Source organism: Bos indicus x Bos taurus, chromosome 26, assembly GCF_003369695.1.
Source record: "Bos indicus x Bos taurus breed Angus x Brahman F1 hybrid chromosome 26, Bos_hybrid_MaternalHap_v2.0, whole genome shotgun sequence".
NCBI lineage: Eukaryota > Metazoa > Chordata > Mammalia > Artiodactyla > Bovidae > Bos > Bos indicus x Bos taurus.
The window spans coordinates 37,734,127-37,750,797 of NC_040101.1; positions in this window are offsets into that span (position 1 = coordinate 37,734,127).

The window sequence follows — 16,671 nt, forward strand, 5'->3', positions numbered from 1 at the left end:
TATTTGTTGTTGTTATTGAGTTGTATGAACTATTTGTATATTTTGGATATTAAGCCCTTGTCAGTAACATCGTTTGCAAATAATTTCTTCCATTCAGTAGGTTTTCTTTTCATAGAAAAGATGGTTTTTATATTTTCCTTTGCTGTGCAAAAGCTTGTAAGTTTGATTAGGTTCCACTTGCTTATTTTTGTTTTTATTTCTCTTGCTTTGGGAGACAGACCTAAGAAAACATTCGTACAATTTACGTCAGATAACTTTTTGCCTGTGTTTTCTTCTAGGAGTTTTTATGGTGCCATGTCTTATGTTTAAGTCTTTAGGCCATTTTGAGTCTATTCCTGTGTATGATGAGACTTCATTGATTTTCGTGCAGCTATCCAACTTTCCCAACACCACTTACTGAAGACACTTTGTTTTCTCCATTGTATATTCTTGCCTCCTTTGCTGAAGATAAATTGACTGTGGGCATGTGGGCTCTCTGTTTACTTCTGGGCACTCTGTTCTGTTCCATAGATTTGTAGGTCTGTTTTTGTGCTATTACCACGCTGTTTTGATTACCATAGCTTTGTATTGGGTTTGTGCAAACATAATTGTGGTTGTGGACCGTGAATTTTAAATCACTATAACTAGGCTCAAGCACATCTTTGTTGATAAAAATAGGAACCATTACAGTCAACACATTTTTGCCAAAAGAAATAAGTTTGTTTATTCCTGTAGCATAAAAATCCGTGCTTCAGGATTCACCGAACTCTTCAAAAGCATTTTCTGCCTCCTGCTGGCTGTGGAGGGGTTTTCCCTGCAAAAAGTTGTCAAGGTGCTTGAAGAAGTGATGGTTGGATGGCAAGAGGTCAAGTGAATATGATGGACGAGGCAATATTTTGTAGCCCAGTTCGTTCAGCTTTTGAAGCATTGGTTATGTGACGTGCAGTTGGGCGTTGTCGTGGAGAAGAATTGGTCCTTTCTGTTGACCAGTGCTCGCTGCAGGCACTGCCATTTTTGGTGCATCTCATCAATTTGCTGAGCACACTTCTCAGATGTAATGGTTTTGCCAGGATTCAGAAAGCTGTAGTGAATCAGAGAGGCAGCAACCACCAAACAGTGACCATGAACTTTTTTTGGTGCAGCTTTGACTGTGGGAAGTGCATTGGAGCTTCTTCTCGTTTCCAAACACTGAGCTGGTCATCTCTGGTTGTCATTGTATAAAATCTGTTTTTCATCAACGTCACAATCCAGTTGAGAAGTGGTTCGTTGTTGTTGCATAGAATAAGAATGTGTGTGTGTGTTAGTCTCTTAGTCATTTTCAGCTCTTTGCAACCCCATGGACGGTAGCCTGCCAGGCTCCTCTGTCCATGGAATTCTCCAGGCAAGGATCCTGGAGTGGGTTGCCATTTCCCACTCCAAAATAAGATAAGCACTTCAAAGTGACAGTTTTTAAATTCCCAGTCAGCTAAGGAGGCACCCACTTATCAGTCTTTTTCACCTTTACAGTTTGCTTCAAATGCCAAGCACTGTAGAATGGCTGGTGTTGAGTTCTTCAGCAGCTTGTCATGTAGTTGTAAGAGGCTCAGCCTCAATGATGGCTCCCAGTTGGTCGTTGTCAGCCTCTGATGGCTGGCCTCTGTACTCCTTATCTTCAAAGCTCTCGTCTCTTTTGCAGAACTTCTTGAACCACCACTGGACTGTACGTTCATTAGCAGTTCCTAGGCCAGATGCATGGTTGATGTTACAAGTTGTTTTTGCTGCTTTATGACCCATTCTGAACTCAAATAAGAAAATCACTTGTATTATCTTTTTGTCTAACATCATTTCCATAATCTAAAGTACATATAAAATAAATAGCAAGTAATAAGTCATTAGCAAAAAAACAAAATGAAAAATAGGCATTAAAATGATGTATAACACAACCACATGTAAGAGTGGATTCCAGTATCACATGACAAAGTTCAACAATGCAAAACCGCAGTTACTTTTGCACCAGTCTAATAGTGTTGTCTGAAGTCTGGGAGGGTTCTGCCTCCTGCTTTGTGCTTTTCCCTCAGGGTTGCTCTGGCATTTCTGGGTCTTTTAGGTTGTGGTTGTTCAATCGCCAAGTCGTGTCTAACTCTTCACGACCCCGTGGCCTGCAGCACACCAGGCCTTCTGGTCCCTCACCATCTCCCAGAGTTCGCCCTAGTTCATATCCATTGAATTGGTGATGCCATCCAACCGTCTCATCCTCTGTCGCCCTCTTCTCCTCCTGCCTTCAGTCTTTCCCGGCATCAGGGTCTTTTCTAATGAATCAGCTGTTTGCATCGGAGTTGGAGCTTCAGCTCCAAGTATTGGAACTTCAGCTTCAGCATCAGTCCTTCCAATGAATATTCAGGGTTGATTTCCTTTAGGATTGACTGGTTTGATCTTGATTTCCAAGGGACTCTGAAGAGTCTTCTCCAGCACTAAAATTTGAAAGCATTGGTTCTTTGGTGCTCAGCCTTCTTGTCCAACTCTCACATCTGTGCATAACTGCTGGAAAGACAATAGCTTTGACTATACGGACCTTTATTGGCAAAGCGATATCTTTGCTTTTTAACACGCTGTCTAGGTTTGTCATAGCTTTCCTGCCAAGAAGCAGTCATCTGCTAGTTTCATGGCTGCAGTCAACATCCACAGCGATTTAGAGCCCAAGAAGTGGAACTCTGTCACTGCTTCCACCTGTTCCCCTTCAGTTTGCCATGAAGTGATGTTACCGGATGCCCAGATCTTAGTTTTTTGGTATTAAGTTTTAAGCCAGCTTTTTCACTTTCCTCCTTCACCCTCATCAAAAGGCTTTTTAGTTCCTCTTTGCTTTCTGCCATTAAAGTGGTATCATATGCATATCTGAGGTTGCAGATATTTTTCCTGGCAGTCTTAATTCCAGCTTGTAACTCATCCAGCCTGGCATTTCGCATCATGTGCTCTGCACATAAGTTAAATAAGCAGAGCGACAATAAACAGCTTTATTGTACTCCTTTTTCAATCTTGAAACAGTCAATTGTCCCATACAGGGTTCTAACTGTTATATCTTGACTCACATTCAGGCTTCTCAGGAGACAGGTAAGATGGTCTGGTAGTTCCACCTCTTTATAAATTTTCCATAGTTCTTTATTATCCACACAGGCAAAAGCTTTAGCGTAATCACTGAAACAGAGGTAGATGTTTTTCTAGAATTCCCTTGCTTTCTGACGGGAATGATTCTGCAAATGTTGGCAACTTGATCTCTGCTTCTTCTGCCTTTTCTAAACCCAGCTTGGACATCTGGATGTTCTCAGTTCACGTAATGCTGAAGCCTAGCTTGGAAGATTTTGAGCATGACCTTACTAACGTGGGATATGAGTGCAGTTGTCTGGTGGTTTGAACATTATTTAATCATTCTTTTGGGGAATTGGGATGAGGATTGACCTTTTCCAGTCCTGTGGCCACAGGGTGGGTTTTCCAAATTTGCTGACATATTGAGTGCAGCACTTTAATAGCATCATCTTTTAGAATTTTAAATAGTTCTGCTGGAATTCCATTGCCTCCACTAACTTTATTGGCAGCAGTACTTCCTAAGACCCACTCCACACTCCAGACTATCTGGCTGTAGGTGAGAGACCACACCGTCATAGCTGTTCGCGTCATTAAGACCTTCACTGTACAGCTCTTCTGTGTGTTCTTCCCATTTCTTCTTGATCTCTTCTGCGTCTATTAGGTCTTTACTGTTTTTGTCCTTTATTGCGCCCATCTTTGGAGGGAATGTTCCTTTGTTATTTCTGGTCTTCTTGAAGAGATCTGTAGCCTTACAATTTCTGTTGTTTTCCTCTATTTCTTTGCATTGTTCATTGAAGAAGGCCTTCTTGTCTCTCCCTGTTATCCTCTGGAACTCTGCATTTAGTTGGGCACACCTTTCCCTGTTGCTTTTTGCTTCTCTTCTTTCCTCAGTTATTTTTAAAGCCCCTCAGACGACCACATTGCCTTCTTGCATTTCTTTTTCCATGGGGTGGTTTTGTTCACGGCCTCCTGTACAGTATTATGCACCTCTAGCTATAGTTCTTCAGGCACTCTGTCTGCTAGGTCTAATCCCTTGAATCTATTCATCACCTCTGCTATATATTCATAGGGGATTTGATTTAAGTCATAACCAAAGGGCCTAGTGGTTTTCCCTGCTTTCTTGAGTTTACGCCTGAATTTGGCTATGAGGAGCTAATGATCTGAGTCACAGTCAGCTCCAGGTCTTGTTTTTGGTGACTGTATACAGCTTCTCCATCCTTGGCTTCAAAGGATGTAATCAATCTGATTTTGGTATTGACCATTTGGTGATGTCCATGTATAAAGTCATCTCTTGTGTTGTTGAGAAAGGGTGTTTGTTATGACCAATGCGTTCTCTTGGCAGAATTCTGTTCGCCTTTGCCCTGCTTCATTTAGTACTCCATGGCCAAACTTGCCTGTTACTCCAGGTATCTCTTGACTTCCTACTTTTGCATTCTAGTCCATCTTTATTTGGTGTTAGTTCTAGAAGGTCTTGTAGGTCTTCGTAGAACTGTTCAGCTTCTTCAGCATTACTGGTTGGGGCATAGACTTGGATTACTGTGATATTGAATGGTTTGCCTTGGAAACAAATCGAGATCATACTGTCGTTTTTGATACTGCACCCAAGTACTGCATTTTGGACTCTCTTGCTGACTATGAGGGTTACTCCATTTCTTCTAAGGGATTCTTGCCCACAGTAGTAGATACAATGGTCATCCAAATTAAATTCACCCATTCCTGTCCTTTTTAGTTCACTGATTCCTAAGATGTCGATGTTTCTCTTGCCATCTCCTGCTTGACCACATCCAGTTTACCTGGATTCATGGACCTAACATTCCAGGTTCCTATGCAATTCTGTTGTTACAGCGTTGGATTTTATTTTTGTCACCAAACAATCCACAACTGGGCGTCGTTTTCGCTTTGGCCCAGCCTCTTCCTTCTTTCTGGAGCTCTTCCCCAGTAGCATATTGGGCACCTTCTGACCTGGGGGCTCATCTTTTGGGTCATATCTTTTTGCCCTTTTCCACAGTTCATGGGGTTCTCACAGCTATTATACTGGAGTGTTTTGCCATTCCCACCTCCAGTGGATCACACTTGGTCAGAACTCTCCACTTTGACCCTTCCACTTGGGTGGCCCAACACAGCATGGCTCATAGCTTCATTGAATTACTCAAGCCATTTTGCCACGACGAGGCAGTGATCCATGAAGGGGTGGGTATTTTATGGCTCCAAGTAAATTTTAAAATTATTTGTTCTAATTCTGTGAAAAATGACATCAGTAATTTGATAGGGATTGGATCAAATCTGTTGATTGCTTTGGGTAGTATTAGCATTTTAACAGTGTTCTTCCAATCCAAGAGCATGGTATGTCTTTCGATTTCTTTGAATCATGTTTAACATCCCTTATTAATATTTTATAGTTCTCAGCATAGAAGTCTTTCACCTCCTCGGTGAGGTTTATTCCTGAGTGGTTTTTCTGAATGCAGTTTTAAAAGAGGTTATTTACATTCTCTTTCTGATATTTTATTGTTAGTGTAAAAAAATGTAACCAATTTCTGACTGTTAATCTTGTATCCTGCCAGCTTGTTGAATTTATCAGGGTTTTTCTGTATATAGTATCATGTTGTCTGCATATAATGACAGTTTTACCTCTTCCCTACCAATTTGTGTGCCTTTTATTTATTTTTTGTCTACTTGCCGAGGCTAAGACTTCCAATACTATGTTGAAGACAGTGGACATCCTTGTCTTGTTCCAGATTTTACCATTGAGTATTCAATTGGCTGTGGGTTTGTCATAAATAGTTTTTATTATATTGAGATGTGTTCCCTCTATACCTACGTTGTTTGTTTTTTATCAGGAACGGATGCTGAGTTTTATCAAGTGCTTTTCTTTGGGATGATCTTGCGGCTTTCTCCTTCCTTTTGTTTATGTGGAGTATCACACTGAACCATCCTTGTGACCCAGGGATGAATCCAGCTGGTCGTGGCGTGTATCCATTTTTATGTGTTGTTGGATTTGGCTTCCTTTTATTTCGTTGAGAATTTTTGCATCTATATTCATCAAAGATACTGGCCTGCAATTTTATTTTTTGTGTCTTTATCTGGCTTTGGTATCAGCATGATGGTGACTTCATTTTTCCTTCTGCCTGCATTAGGTTTATTTACTTTTCTTTCTCTAGTTTACTAAAGTGAAAGCTTAAGTTTTGATTTTAGATCTTTTGTCATTTGTAATATAAAATATTATAAGATGATAATTTGTATTTTCATTTAGTTCAAAATATTAATTTGATTTCTCTTGAGATATTTTCCTTTGCCCCATGTGTTATTTATAAATATGTTGTGTAATCTCCAAATATTTTTTGAATTTTCCAACTATCTTTCTTCTGTTGCTTACAAGTTTAATTCCATTGTGATCTGAGAGCATGCTTTGTATGATATTTGTTCCTTTAAGTTTGTTGAAGTGTGTGTTATGGCCCAGAATATGGCCTGTCTTGGTCAATAATCCACATCAGTTTGAGAAATACATATATTCTGCTGCTGTTTTTGTTCAGTCGCTCTGCTGCTGCTGCTGCTAAGTCACTTCAGTCGTGTCCAATTCCGTGCGACCCCATAGATGGCAGCCCACCAGGCTTCCCGTCCCTGGGATTCTCCAGGCAAGAACACTGGAGTGGGTTGCCATTTCCTTCTCCAATGCATGAAAGTGAAAAGTGAAAGTGAAGTCGCTCAGTCATGTCCGACTCTAGCGACCCCATGGACTGCAGCCTACCAGGCTCCTCCATCCATGGGATTTTCCAGGCAAGAGTACTGGAGTGGGGTGCCACTGCCTTCTCCGGTTCAGTCGCTCAGTCGTGTCCAACTCTTTGCAGCCCCATGGACTGTAGCACACCAGGCTTCCCTGTCCGTCACCAACTCCAGAGTTTGCTCAAACTCATGTCCATTGAGTCAGTGATGCCATCCAGCCATCTCATCCTCTATTGTCCCCTTCTCCTCCTGCCTTCAATCTTTCCCAGCATCAGGGTCTCTTCCAATGAATCAGTTCTTCGCATCAGGTAGCCAAAGTATTGGAGCTTCAGCTTCAGCATCAGTCCTTCCAGTGCATATTCAAGGTTGATTTCCTTTTGGATAGACTGGTTGGATCTCCTCACAGTCCAAGGGACTTGCAAGAGTTTTCTCTACCATCACAGTTCAAAGGCATCAATTCTTCGGTGCTCAGCCTTTTTTTGTTGTCTAGCTCTCACATCTGTACATGACTACTGGAAAAACCATAGCTTTGACTAAATGGACCTATGTCGGCAAAGTAATGTCTCTGCTTTTCAACACAGTTTCTAGGTTTGTCATAGCTTTTCTTCCAAGGAGTAAATGTCTTTTAATTTCGTGGCTGCACAAAAAGTGCAGTCTACACTTGAAAGTCACTGTCTGCAGTGATTTTGGAGCCCAAGAAAATAAAATCTGTCACTTTTTCCACTTGTTCCCTGTCTGTTTGCCATGAGGTGCTGGGACTAGATGCCATGATCTTCGTTTTTTGAATGTTGAGTTTTAAGCCAACTTTTTCACTCTCCTCTTTTACCTTCATCAAGAGGCTCTTTAATTCCTCTTTACTTTCTGCCATTAGGGTGGTGTCATCTGCATATCTGAGTATATTGATATTTCTCCAGGCAGTCTTGATTCCAGCTGTGCTTCATCCAGCCTGGCATTTTGCATGATGTGCTCTGCATGTAAGTTAAATAAGCAGGGTGGCAATATACAACCTTGACGGACTCCTTTCCCGATTTGAAACCATTCTGTTGTTCCATGTCTGGTTCTCACTGTTGCTTTTCTCAGGAGGCAGGTAAGGTGGTCTGGAATTCCTATCTCTTAAAGAATTTTCCACAGTTTGTTGTGATCTACACAAAGAGTTAAGCATAGTTGATGAAGCAGAAATAGATGTTTTCCTGGAATTCTGTTGCTTTTTCTATGATCCAAAAGATGTTGGCCATTCGATCTCTGGTTCTGCTCCCTTTTCTGAATCCAGCTTGTACATCTGGAAGTTCTCAGTTCACAAGCCATTGAAGCCTAGCTTGAAAGATTTTGAGCATTACTTTGCTAATGTAGAGATGAGTGCAATTGTGCGGTAGTTTGAGCATTCTTTGGCATCGCCTTTCTTTGGGATTGGAATGAAAACTGACCTTTTCCAGTCCTGTGGCCACTGCTGAGTTTTCCAAATTTGCTGGCATGTTGAGTGCAGCACTTTCACAGCATCATCTTTCAGGATTTGAAATAGCTCAGCTGGAATTGCATCACCTCCACTAGCTTTGTTCGTAGTGATGCTTCCTAAGGCCCACTTGACTTCACATTCCAGGATGTCTGGCTCTGGGTGAGTGATCACACCATTGTGGTTACCCGGGTCATTAAGATCTTTTTTCTGTAGTTCTTCTGTGTATTGTTGCCACCTCTTCTTAGTATCTTCTGCCTCTGTTAGGTCCAGTTCTACTACATCCTTACTGAGTTTTTGCCTGCGGGATCTTTCAGTTGTTGATGGAGATGTGGTAACACCTCCAACTGTAACAGTGGGTTTGTCTGTTTCTCCTTTCAGTTCTGTCAGTTTTTGTCTCAAGCGTTTGGCTGGTCTGTCGTTAGAGCTATGTCCTAAGCACAGTTATATCTTCTTGGAGACTTGGTTCATTTATCATTTATGTAACGCCCCTTTCTGTTGTGGATAATTTTCCTTATTCTGAAGGTTGTTGTGTCTAAAATTAATGTAACTACGACAGCTTTCTTTTTTATTGTTTGTTTGTTTTTGGTTGTGCTGACACTTCGTTGCTGCATGCAGGCTTTCTGTGGCTGCAGTGAGCAAGGGCTGTTCTTGGCTGCGGAGGCCAGGCTTCCCATGGCTGGTGGCTTCTCTTGTCGCGGAGCTCTGTCTCTGGGACATGCGGACTCAGCAGCCGTGGTGCATGGGGCTTAGTTGCTTCATAGGGTGTGGGATCTTCCTGGACCAAGGATTGAACGCATGTCCGCTGCATTCGTGGGCAGATTCCTATCCACTGGACCGCCAGGGAAGTCCCATATTACAGCTTTCCTTTGATTTGTGTTAGCATGATGTATCTTTCTTCATCTCTACTTTAAAAAATTTCTTACTGTGGTTAAAAAAAAAAATAACACATAACACAGCACTGCCCCCTGACCCATTTGTAAGTGTTCGAGTAGTATTAAGTGTGTTCATTGTTGTGCAGTGGATCCTGAAACCTCTTTCTTCCTGTAAATCTGTACCTATGTACACATTAAGCAACAACTCCCCACTTTCTTCCTCCCCAGCCCCTGACAGCCACCATTCTGCTCTCTGTTTCTATGATGTTAACCATTCTAGATGCTTCATTTACGTGGACTCATAGTTTTTTTTTTTTTTTTTTTAATGACTGGCTTGTTTCACTTAGCATAGAATCCTTCATCCATATTGTAGCATATGTCAAAATATCCTTTTTTTTTAGGCTGGGTAATAGTCCATTGTTTGTCGGTACCAGAGTTGATCCCTTCATCCATCTATTGACGCATACTTGGGTTGCTTCTCCCTCTTGGCTGTCATGCATAATGTTGCTATCAGAATGGGTGTGCAACTGTCTCTTTAAGATTCTGCTTTTAGTTTTACTGGATACTCAGAAGTGTTTTTGCTAGATCAAGTAGTAATTATATTTTTCATTTTTTGATAACTCACTATACTGTTTTCAGTGGTGGCTGCACCATCTTACACTCCCACCACCAGAGTTCACACAGTTTCCAGTTTCTTCACATTATTGTTAATACTTGTTGTTTCCTGCTGTGTGTTGTTTTTATAATAACTGCCCTAATGAGTGTGAGGTGATTCCATCCTTTTACTTCTTTCTAATCTATATCTTTACATTTAAAGTGGGTCTCATGTAGATAGTATATAATTGGACTCATTTCTCTCTCTACCTTTTAATTGGTAGATTTAGGAAATTTACACTTAGCGATTTTGGATGTAGTTGAATCAGTATCAATCATATTTATAGCTGTTTATTATACATTGCTCTCATTTTTGACTTCTTTTAAAATTTCCTCTTTTTCTGCCTTCTATGCATTTATCGAGTAAATCATAAGATTCCATTTTCTCTTATTTCTTAGAACTTCAATTGTAGTTCTTTTATAATTTTTTTAATTACTAGTGGCCCTAGGATTTGCAGCTTGCATTTATACTAATCTAAGTCCACTTTCAGATAACACTGTTCTGTGCTTCATGCAACCCCATGGACTGTAGCCTGCTGGACTCCTCTGTCCATGGAATTCTCCAGGCCAGAATACTGGAGTGGGTGGCCGTCCCCTTCTCCAGGGGATCTTCCCAACCCAGGAATTGACCCAGGTCTCCTGCATTCAGGCAGATTATGTACCATCTGAGCCACAAGGGAAGCCTCATGGGTAGTGAGTGCAGTTACCTTATAATAGTGCATTTCCAGTTCCTCCTCCTCGTCCCTTATAGCATGGCTTTCATTCATTCCACTTGTACATAAGCTATAATCATCAAATACGTTGTTGCTATTATTTTGAATAGTTACTACTAGATTAAGAATTTTGAAACTAAAAGATTTTATTTTACTTTCCTTCCTCATGTTCTTCCTTTGTATATGTAGACCTGAGTTTCTGACCCTTATCATTTCCCGTCTCTCTGAAAATTTCTTTTAATACTCCATGCAAGCAAGGCAGGTTGGCTGGTGACAAATTCCCTCAGTTTTTGTTTGTCTGAGAAACTCCTTATTGCTCCATTTTTGAAGGATAATTTTGCTTGATACAAACTTGTAAGTTGGTGGGTTTTTTCCTTTTACCATTTTAAATATTTTACTGCACTCTGTACTTGCTTGCATGGTTTGTGAAGACAAGTTCAATGTAATTTTTATTATTGTTTCTCCATAGGGAAGGTCTTTTTGGCTTCTGGCTTCTTTCAAAAACTTTTGTCTTTGATTGTCCACACTTTAAATATGATATGCCTGGGTGTAGATTCGGGGTAAGGGAAACTATCATCTTTGATTGTCCACACTTTAGATATGGTATGCCTGGGTGTAGATTCGGGGTGAGGGGGTGTTTCTTCTGCTTGATTGTCCACGCTTTAGATATGATATGCCTGGGTGTAGATTCGGGGTGAGGGGGTGTTTTCTTCTGCTTGGCTGTCCACACTTTAGATATGGTATGCCTGGGTGTAGATTCGGGGTGAGGGGGTGTTTTCTTCTGCTTGGCTGTCCACACTTTAGATATGGTATGCCTGGGTGTAGATTCGGGGTGAGGGGGTGTTTTCTTCTGCTTGATTGTCCACGCTTTAGATATGATATGCCTGGGTGTAGATTCGGGGTGAGGGGGTGTTTCTTCTGCTTGGCTGTCCACACTTTAGATATGGTATGCCTGGGTGTAGATTTGGGGTGAGGGGGTGTTTCTTCTGCTTGGTGTTTGCTGAGCTTCCTGGATCTGTGGTTTGCTTTGTGAGGCTAATATTGGAAAATTCTCAATCATTATTAGTTAAAATATTTCTTTTACTCCTTCCTCTGTCTCTCATTCTGCTATTCCATTACACGTGTTACACCATAATTGTTTCTTAATTCTTGAATAGTGTGTCGTTTTCATTTTTTTTTTCCTCTTTGCATTTCAGTTTGGGAAGTTTTTATTAACATATCTTCAAATTCACTGACTCAGTGTCAACTCCACTGTGAGCCCACCAAAGGTACTTTTCATTTCTGTTACAGTGTTTTTGACTTCTAGCATTTTCTTTTTAAAAACATTTTTATTGCAGTGTAGTTGCTTTACAATGTTGTGTGAATCCGCTGTACAGCAAAGTGACTATTTATATATGTACATACGTGTGTGTGGGGGTGTATGCACACTCTTTCTCGTGTTCTTTTGCAGGACGGTTCATCACAGAATATAAATACAGCTCTCTATGCTGTGCTGTAGGACCTTGGTGTTTATCATTCTATATATGTAGTTGGCATCTGCTAATCCACTCCATCCCTCTCCTTCCCTTCCTCCCCCTCAGCAACCACACTTCTGTTCTCCATGTCTGTGAGTCTGTTTTATAGACAAGCTCATTTCTGTTTTTTAATCCACACGAGTGCTGTCTTACCGGTATTTGACTGTGCGTGACCTCGCTCAGAGTGCTCATCCCGAGGTCCTTCTGCGCTGCCACAGATGGCATTACTGCGTCCTCTTTTATGACTGAACAGTGTCCACTGTCTCGATGTACCACATTTTCTTCATCCATCACTTGTCAATGGACATTCGTCCAAATAATATAGGTTGTTTCCGTGTCTTGGTGTTGAAAGCAGTATTGCTATGAACATTTGTTGGCGTTGCTCAGTCGCTAAGTCACGTCTGACTCTACGACCCCATGCACTTTAGCAGGCTCGGCTCCTCTGTTCGCCACCATCTCCTGGAGTTTGCTCAGGTCCATGTCCACTGAGCTGGTGATGCTGGATATTGTTTCCAATTTGGCCCAGCCACTTCATTCTTTCTGGAGCTTTAATTGCCCTCCACTCTTCCCCAGAGCATATTGGACACTTTCCAACCTGGGGGGCTCATCTTCTGACGTCATAGCTTTGTGCTGTTTCACGCTGTCCGTGGGGTTCTCCAGGTAAGAACACTGCGATGGATTGCCATTTCCTTCTCCAGTGGACCACGCTTTGTCAGAGCTCTTCAGTGTGACCCATCTGTCTTGGGTGGCCCTGCCAGGCATGGCTCATAGCTTCACTGAGTTGGCAAGCCCCTTCACCACCACAAGGCTGTGATCCATGAAGGGGGCTGTTAACATAGGGGTGCGTTATCTTTTCAATGATAGTTTTGTCTTAGTATATGCCCAGGAATGGCATTGCTGGGTCATAGAGCAACTCCTGTTTTCTGAGGAAAGCTCCTTGCTGTTTTCCATAGTGGCTACACCAATTTGCATTTGGCTCAGCAGGTAAAGAATCCACCAGCAGTGCAGGCAACAGGAGATGTGGGTCAATCCCTGGGTCAGCTAGATCCCCTGGAGTAGGAAATGGCAACAACCCACTCCAGGATTCTTGCCTGAAAAATCCTATGGACAGAGGAGCCTGAGGGGCTGTACAGTCCAGAGGTTTGCAGAGTTGGGACACAGATGAGTGACTAAACGGTATAAGAGGGTTCTCTTTTTCTCCACACCCTGTCCAGCGTTTTTGTAGACTATTTTTTTAGTTCTTTTTTCAAAAAAGTATTATTTTATTCATTTATTTATTTTTGATGGTGCTGGGTCTTTGTTGCTGTGCTCGGGCTTTCTCTGGTTCTGGCGAGCGGGCCCACTCTCTAGTTTCGGTGCCCAGGCCTCTCCCTATGGTGGTTTCTCCTGTTGCCAAGCACGGGCTTTAAGGTGCGTGGGCTTTAGCAGTCGCGGCGCACGGGCTCAGTGCCCGGAGGCAGGCGTTGTCTTCCCAGACCAGGGATCAAACCCATGCTCGCTGCATTAGCAGGTGGATCCTTAACCACTGGACCACCAGAGAACTCCACCCGTTTTTCAGTTGGTTTTGTGTGTGTGTGTGTTGTTACTGAGTTATATGAGCTGTTTGTGTATTTTGAAAATTGAACCCTGTTGGTCACATCATTTAAATATTTTCTCCCAGGGAAGTAGATGAACAGGCTTTTAGCATAAGGTTTCCGTCTGTCTGGCTGTTGGGTGCCCTTCCATGTTTGCTGTAGTGTCAGTGGCTTCAGTTTCCTCTAGTATCCTGGTCTTTGTCCCCCCTCTTTCCTTTGGGTTATCTTTTCATTTTGTTTATGGTTTTCTTTGCTGTGCAAAGGCTTGTAAGTTTGACTAGGTTCTATTTGTTTATTTTTGCGTTTATTTCTATTGCTTTGGGAAACTGACCTAAGGAAGCATTGGTACAATTTATGTTAGAGAGTGTTTTGCCTATGTTCTCTTATAAGGGTTTTATGGTGTCAGGTCTTACGTGTAAGTCTTTAAGCCATTTTGAGTTTAGTTTTGTGTATGGCATGGGGGCGTGTTCTAATTTCATTGGTTTGCATGCAGCTGTCCAACTTTCCCAACAGATTGCTGAAAATATTGTCTTTTCTCCAAGGTATGTTCTTGCCTCCTTTGCTGAAAAGACTGTCTTTTCTCTGTTGTGTATTTTTGCCTCCTTTGTTGAAGATTAATGGACTGCAGGTGTGTGGGCTGTCTGTTTCTGAGCTCTCTGTTCTGTTCCATGATCTGTATGTCTGTTCTTGTGCCAGTGCCACGCTGGTTTGATTACTGTAGCTTTGTAGTATTTTCTGAAGTCTGGGAGGGTTATGCCTCCTGCTTTGCTCTTTTTCCTCAGGATTGTTTTGGCAATTCTGGATCTTTCATGTTCCACATAAATTTTAGGATTATTTATTCTAGTTCTGTGGAAAATGTTATGGATAATTTGATAGGAATCTCATTAAATATATAATTGCTTTGGGTACTATGGCCATTGGGCTTCCCTGGTCGCTCAGATGGCAAAGAATCTGCCTGCAATGCAGGAGACCTGAGTTTGATCCCTGGGTTGGGAAGATCCCTGGAAAAAGGAATGGCAACCCACTCCAGTATTCTTGCCTAGGAAATCTCATTGACAGAGGAGCTTGGCCAGCTACAGTCTGTGAGGTTGCAAAGAGTCGGACATGACTGAGCAGCTAAGCAGCAGCAGTGTGGCCATTAAATTTATAATATGATAATTCCAAAGTCTGATAATGATGCTTGCTTTGTCTCCAAATTGTGTCATTTCTTATCTGTAATTTTTTGTTGAAAGCTGCACATGACATATTGGGAAATAGGTAAATAAGCCTTTACTGTCAGATTTTATCTATTTGAGTGGAAACAGTGGCTGATTTTATTTTGGGGAGGGGCTCCAAAATCACTGCAGATGATGACTGCAGCCATGAAATTAAAAGATGCTTACTCCTTGGAAGGAAAGTTATGACCAACCTAGACAGCATATTAAAAAGTAGAGACATTACTTTGTTAACAAAGGTCTGTCTAATCAAGGCTATGGTTTTTCCAGTAGTCATGTATGGAGGGAGAGTTGGACTATAAAGAAAGCTGAGCACCAAAGATTTGATGCTCTTGAACTGTGGTGTTGGAGAAGACTCTTGAGAGTCCCTTGGACTGCAAGGAGATCCAACCGGTCCATTCTGAAGGAGATCAGCCCTGGGATTTCTTTGGAAGGAATGATGCTAAAGCTGAAACTCCAGTACTTTGGCCACCTCATGCAAAGAGTTGACTCATTGGAAAAGACTCTGATGCTGGGAGGGATTAGGGGCAGGAGGAGAAGGGGACAACAGAGGATGAGATGGCTGGATGGCATCACTGACTCGATGGACGTGAGTCTGAGTGAACTCCGGGAGGTGGTGATGGACAGGGAGGCCTGGCGTGCTGCGATTCATGGGGTTGCAGAGTCAGACACGACTGAGTGACTGAACTGAACTGGGCTCTGTTTAGTGTTTGTTGTAGGTGTTGGTGGCTTCAGTTTCCACTAGGGTTCTTGTTTTTGTCTCTCCTCTTTCCTTTGGGTTTCCCTAGAAACTATCTTTTAAAAAAGTTTTTGGACTTCCCTGCAGTCCTGTGGTTAAAAATCCATGCTTCCACTGCAGGAGGCATGAGTGTGACCCCTGGTCTGGGAACTAAGATCCCATATGCCATGTGGTATGGCCAAAGAAACCCAAAAACAATTTTTTGAGATAAAATTCATATATAGTTAACCCATTTTAAGTGTGCAATTCAGTTATTTTTTATATATTCACAGATACAGCAACCATCACCACAGTCAATATTACAGCATTTTCCTCACAGAGAAATCCGACCCATTCCCTATGGCCCACCTGATAGCACTCTCCCAGCCTTAGCAGTCACTAGTCTTCTTCCTCCCCTGTACAGCTCCCCTTTCTGGAAGTCTCGCATGAATGGAATCGTGTACTGTGTGGTCCTCTGTGACTGAGCTCTTGCACTGAGGAAAATGTTTTCAGGGTTCATCCATAGTGTCACACATATCAGTACTTTATTCACTTTTATGGCCAAAAATACCATTTGTCAAATGTATCCATTTGTCAGTTAATGGGCATTTGTGTGGTTTGCACCCTTTGTCTATTATAAATAAAGCTGCTATAAACATTTGTGTACAAGTTTTTGTGTGAACATCTTTCATTACACTCAGGTATATAACTCGGAATGGGATTGGTTTACCTTTTTAAAAAACAGCCAAACTGTTTTCCAAAGTGGCCATACACTTTGCTCTGCATCTTCATCAACAGTTCGTATTGTCCGGCTTTAAAATTGTGACTTCTTCTCGTAGGGGTGTACTTGGAGTGGATATACCACCACACACTGTTGGAAAAGACCTTCAACATCTTTCATGCGCTTATTTATCTTCAGTGCGTCTAATTAGGTGATGTGCCTGTTCAGATCTTTTGCTTGTTTTTAAATTGGGTTGCTTACTGAGTTTTAGAAGTTCTTTATGTGTTCTTGATATGCTCAAGCTATAAGCCTGATATCAGTTATGTGATTTGGAAGTATTTTCTCTCATGCTGTGACTCTTCATTCTTTCTAGTGTCTTTCAAATCGTGGAAGTTCTTAATTTTTTCCAAAGCACAACTTTTAAAAAAAGATTGTTTTTGGCTGCACTGGGTCTTTGTCGTGGCGAGCAAGGGCTACTC